This window comes from Hirundo rustica, chromosome 4 (assembly GCF_015227805.2).
Source record: "Hirundo rustica isolate bHirRus1 chromosome 4, bHirRus1.pri.v3, whole genome shotgun sequence".
Lineage (NCBI taxonomy): Eukaryota > Metazoa > Chordata > Aves > Passeriformes > Hirundinidae > Hirundo > Hirundo rustica.
This window is the reverse complement of record NC_053453.1, coordinates 47,007,485-47,013,484: the sequence shown is the minus strand read 5'-3', so window position 1 is coordinate 47,013,484 and position 6,000 is coordinate 47,007,485.

The following is a 6,000-nucleotide window of genomic DNA, read 5'->3' as shown; positions in this document are numbered from 1 at the left end:
GAATGGAAATGGCCTTGGGATGGCAGATATGCCCAGACAAGTATAGCACAGGTAATATTTATTGCTTTACTTTTCTTGCCGTTGTTTTTAACTTACTTACTTACTTACTTACTTACTTACTTCATTTATTTATTTATTTATTTATTTATTTATTTATTTCTCCCCTTCAATTTCACATCTTGTGTTCTCTCTGAGGTGTTTTAATCTCAGGGAACATGATGCTTGTATTCCTTTAGCATATCATACAATCAGAGAATCAGAGAATTGTTTGGGTCAGAAGAAACCTTAAAAATCATTGAGTTCCAACCCTCCTGCCATGGTCAGGGACACCTTCCACTAGACCAGGTTACTCAGGGCCCCATCCAGCCCCGTCTTGGACGCTTCCAGTAACAGGACATCCACAACTTCTCTTGTCAATCTGTTCTTTACAAAGAGCATCTCTCTGAACAGCATCTACAAGAGTGGGTATCTTTATCTCTCTTTTACTCAAGTAGTGTCTTGGTGAGAAGAAGGTAAAGCAAATTGCCTGGAACTGTTCTAATTCAAGATTTCAGCAGAGGTTCATCCTCCCAGCTGAAGGTGTCTTGTAAATGCCTTTTCTGAGCTTGAGAAAATGAATGAGCTGTTCCCCATTTTGTTTTTGAGCATATTCACTTGCAGTCAGTTGTTTGCCTTACTTCAGGCCTCATCCATTTCCACTGGAGTCTGTGAAAAGGCTCTCACTGCTTTTTAGTTACCAAACCTGGACCTAACATGCTGCAAAAATTCCAGAATCAGAGGTAGAACATTTGTGACCCCGTCAGTAAGCGTGCTTCAGGCATGGAGTTTGTAAACAAACGTATTATTTATAGGGCTTGCATCAGTGAATTTTTAAAATTTCTGCTACCTACCACAGAGCTACCGGCACCATCCCTAGTATTTTATACCAGGCCTACATAAGGCCTTGACAGAATGACAAGTATACAAACCCAGTTCTTCACTTGGCTTATACTACCGGGCTGGCAGGTGATATAAAGGAATAACTTCAAACAAATGGTGATAAAATTCTGAACAGCTGCCATGACTGTATCATATAGGCAAATATTTTTACTTGGACTTCTTTTTTTTTTTTTTTCTGTAAAATTACTTTTATTTATTCTGTAAAATCTGCAGGCATATTCAAATATTCATGATATTCAAAAATATTATGCTTCACCTACAGTTTTGGTTTTTATTAAGTGCAAAATTGAAAGCATATAATTATTGAAAATTTTTGTGTTATCAAACACAGATTACAGAATGTTAGAGGTCATAGAATTTAACAAATATATAAAATGAATTTCATATTTTCAGGAGCCTTATGAAAATATTAATGAGTCTAGTAAAGCTGCTAGTTTTTGAACGTCATATTTGAAAGGGTAGGAGTGCCAGAAGCTGGAAAAGGCTGGTGCAAACTGACTTTTGGATTAAACAGCAACAGTTCCAAGACCCCTGCTAGGTGTCACCAGTGCGTTCTTCATGGTCCATATTCACAGACAATGCTAAAGGCTTTAGTGACCACAATGTCAAGAACTTTGTATGCACTAAAATATTACTTTTTTACTGGGGTCTAAACCCTGTCCAAATCCTGCCCTCTGTAGTTAAAGGGAAAGCAAAGACTAGAGCTTCCCAAGTCTGTCCATGTCTGACTCCACAGCCTCTGCCTAAGAAGTATACCTAGCTTGAGAGGTAGGAGAGGTCAGGTCTTCCTGCTATACAGCACCACCTTCCAAAACATGCACTGTCTCAGTACGCTGAAGTCATCAGACAAATGTCGTCTGTCTCTGTCCACAGTTCTTAAGCTACAAGCAAACTTTGCAGGATTTAAATGAGAATGATGGCACTAAAACTTGTTTGTAGACTCAAGCCTAGAGTAATTGATCCTTTCCTCACCTATGATCAACTGTCTTGGGTCACCCTTTGATATTTCAGTCTGTTTCTTCCATCCAAACATGAATATGAAAGTTTGTTGGAGTTAGTAAATCTTATTTTGCCCTTTAAAGTTAATGAATTCGTCACAGTGAGGATTGCAGGGTGCTTTGCAATTAACTTCTTCTACAAGTAGCAACATGAACGTGTGTGCTTGTCTTTGGCACCGCTGCAGGGTGCAGCTCTTCCACAGTTTGAAGGAATGGTGTGTTGTAACTGCTACAGGATTGCATTTTGTGAAGCCCATTTAAAAATATTATTTTCTCTGCAAACCCTGGAACTTATGAGCTTTCCCACAAAATACACCTCCCAGGTTTATTTCCTTTTAAATGTGCTAACTGTCTTGCCACTGACTAATGAAGTCAAGAGATAGAGATTAAATATAAACTCCTGTGGATTTATGCCAATGTCCAGCTACTATAGGTCTGGCCCAAAGGGACAGTTATTTCTATGTAGTTAGATTCCTATTCCTGACTTTTTTTTTTTTCTGTCTACCTTCCTTTATTTAAATATTCTCGCTTCACAATTTTTGATTAAATCTCTACCGTCCTACACCCAGTGTATTTAGGTGCTGCCAGAACACAACTGACTATTCTTTTTTCCTCTGAAAGTATGGTTAAACATTATACTGACGGCCCATTCAGAGGTAGCTATAATTTATTGTGCTGTAGGAGGTGGGTACTGAATGAAGCCCTGAGAAATCCTGATTGATATCTTTCTGGTCTTCACTTTCATGCAGTGGGCTGTCTATCCATTTAGGTTAACTATCAAGCCAAAACTCTGCATCTTTATGACAAAGGTTGTCTTATAGTTAGGTTAAAACATGCTGTGGTGAAATAGATTTTTTGAGTGATTTGCCAGTCAGGAAAAATATATTTATAAAACAATGGAAAAGCAGAAAAAATCTGTGAACCAAGTAAAACAAAACTAGAATTCTGTTTGTTTAAATTTTATTTCCATCTTCCTATTATGTATGAAACCATTTTGTCTAGAAAAGGTGAAAGTGTGCATTACATATAGGAACCATGTGTACAACTTGTTAATTTGAAGAGGAATTTTGATTTATTCCTGAACTTCTGGGAAATTCAATTTTTCAGTTATTAAATGACACCTTGTAAGATGTCCAAAATGTATAGCTCACAGGCTTGGAAATTAGAACACAATCTATGAAGCTACTACTACTAACACCACTATATTTAGCAAAAAACCTCACAACTTCTCATTTGCACAACTTTATGCTTACATGGGCAAGGAAAAAGTCAAAATGGGAGACGATAAACTAGTAAATGAACATATTCAAAATCTAACCTATCTTTTATTTGTTTGTAAACAAAAATTCATACTTTATTTCATAAGAATAACTTTATTTTTTTGAAAATGGATATGGAAGGTGGTGTTTACTTACATCATAATATCATCTGTAGTTAGTGGCATTTTAAGTACTTGTAACTGTTATTTCAATATAGATTACCTGGAAACACTAAAAATGGTCTAAACTTTGTGATAAATCAAAATTTGTCCTTGTTCTCTGCCGTTTGTTTCTTATTAATGACCTTTCCTCCGAATTTCAAACAGTGCTCCTTACTTATAGTCAGAAAGAATCTCTCAATTAATAGTCTTCTCTTCCAAAAATCAAATGATTTATTTTATAGCGATAAAATAGCTCTAGTTTTTTTCCAATTGTCAGCAATCCAAATAGTTAAAGATAGTACACAGCAGAACTTTATAAACCAGCAAATATTTAATTGCCTTACAATGAAATCAGTGAGTAATTGTAACATGAGTGATAAATACTCTTTAAATTTAAGCATAGCTGGTGATTGTCTTTCTTCAAGAAGTGGATTCTAAGATTAGTACCCTTGTTTTTGGAGTCCCACTAGTGTCTGCTTTCATATCTGTCTATGAAAGGTTCTGCACCACAAGAATTGGAGCTGGGCAGTAGGCAATATAATTCATATCCTGCTCTGGGCTACACCTTTAGATACCAGCTAATCCTTTCAATTCTCACTGCCCTAAGTAAACATAGCATAACCAGAGATCATTAAAACCAGATATACTGCCATTATCTGTAATTTAGTAGTTCTTTGCATCCATATTTTCTACTAGCATAAAATACTTTTCTTCAAAACTGCCATTATTTGGACAAACTATTGGAAAAAATTGAAATTTAGAGGAGATTAGAGTTCATAATGAGAAAATTATTCTGATTTTACTTATGTAGCCCTTAAGTATATTTAGCCACAGAATCTTTGTATTAATTTCTTCGGAAAGGACTTACATAAGATGTAATTCACAAACACAAAACTGAAAAATATTAGTATTTGCAGGATTTAAATTACTAGTCACATTGTCACATGGTAGAATCACTAAAATTTTTAGAGAATACAGAATGTTGGCATGCAAACCAAGATTTTGTTAAAAAGAAGTAAAAAAAGTTGTAATTTCTGTGATTCTGTAATTGTGTGATTAACTTTCACTATTAGCTCTCCATTTTGTATTATGGAGTAGATGAGTTACATTTTTAAGTGCAAAACCACTATCAGTTCCCAAATCAAGGCCTATTTTGTCACCGATTTCAGCAGTGACGGTGTATTTTGGGAATCGACTGCATACATCTTCCGAAAATGTCTGACCTTCCTCTGCAGCCCTTAAGGAAGGGCATAATTCAGACTGCAGATGCTCTTTCAATTACCTCAGGTATTCAGAGATCACAAGGGAAGAGGAAAGAGAACAGCCAAGCTCCCAAGTAAGAAACTCCTCTCTATAGATCAGATGCTCCTCCTTCACAGCATGTAGCAGGGAACCATACTCTTACCCTTTCAGGTGAATGAGAGGGACAAGGAGAAGAGCTAAAATAATTACTCTTCCCCCTGGTCACTAGCTGGTTCTTTTCTGACTGCTTACTTATGCCACACAGTAAGAATTTACACTCTTTTTTTCATGAGATGTTTTTATCGGTATCTCAGAGCCTTCATATGACATTCTAAAAGCAACAACAACAATGAAGCTGCAGTTGTGAAGATTGGGAAAAATGCCCATATTGGATCTTTAAATACTATTTTAGAAAATAAGATTTTTTTTTTTTTTTTGCATTATCAGCCACATTTGTGATAGTAGCCTCCAAAAAACTCTATTTGGGAGCAATGCTTCTCTAAACCAGCATTTATGAAGACACAAGCCCTATGTGTCCTGTGCTTGATCGTGCTCTGCCCTTAGCTTCAGACTTGCTTTCCCAGAGTTTGTTTAGGGTTAAACTACATTGTTTGCCTTCTTATAAATGTGTAAGGGCAGTCAGAAAAACAGGGGGAATATTGTTTACAGCATCTTTCCTGAGTCCTTTCCTTTTCAAGTACAAGATGGTCTATATTTGATTTTAAATAATCTGCTAGTCTCAGATGAATGTCTTTTCATTCAATCAATTAAAGCGAAGAGGTTTGCAATACCTCTTAACCTTGGCAATCCTCTGAATCCTGACTTTACCCAGACATGGCACATCTTGCTAATGCAAGTTGCTCATTTGTTTCATTTTGCCATTATGCCTTCCCTTATTTGCTGTTATTTTCTCATGCAGGGCTTCTGTTTTAGTGAATAGTAACATCAAATCAGAGAAGTTGCCTATGGCTGGGCTCTATGTAAATAAGAGAAAGAACGTAGTGCATGCTGTCAATTCACCTTAAGGAATCTGAACTAAGGTTGGACAATGATGGCTCCAAAGCAAATGCTGCTGGTAAGAGTTTACTAGCAGTTAATTTCTGCATATAATTAAGTAGTTCACCTGTTCCTCCAAGCCATTACATCATTGCATGAGATGAATTGTGTGTGGGTAAGAACAGTACTAGCTTTTCAAACTTAAATAGTCCTCAACTGCCCTTCATGTTGTGTCTGTAGTTTCTTATAACAGGACAAGGTGACGTTATTTCTCACTGCATCTTTGGTGGCTCAGAGTTCCGTCTTTGAGACAAATCTGCTTTTATTGATAACTTTCCTATAGGTGAATAGCAAAGTGGTTTTTTACAAACTCCACAATGCCTAAAAGTGAGCAAAATTAAAGGA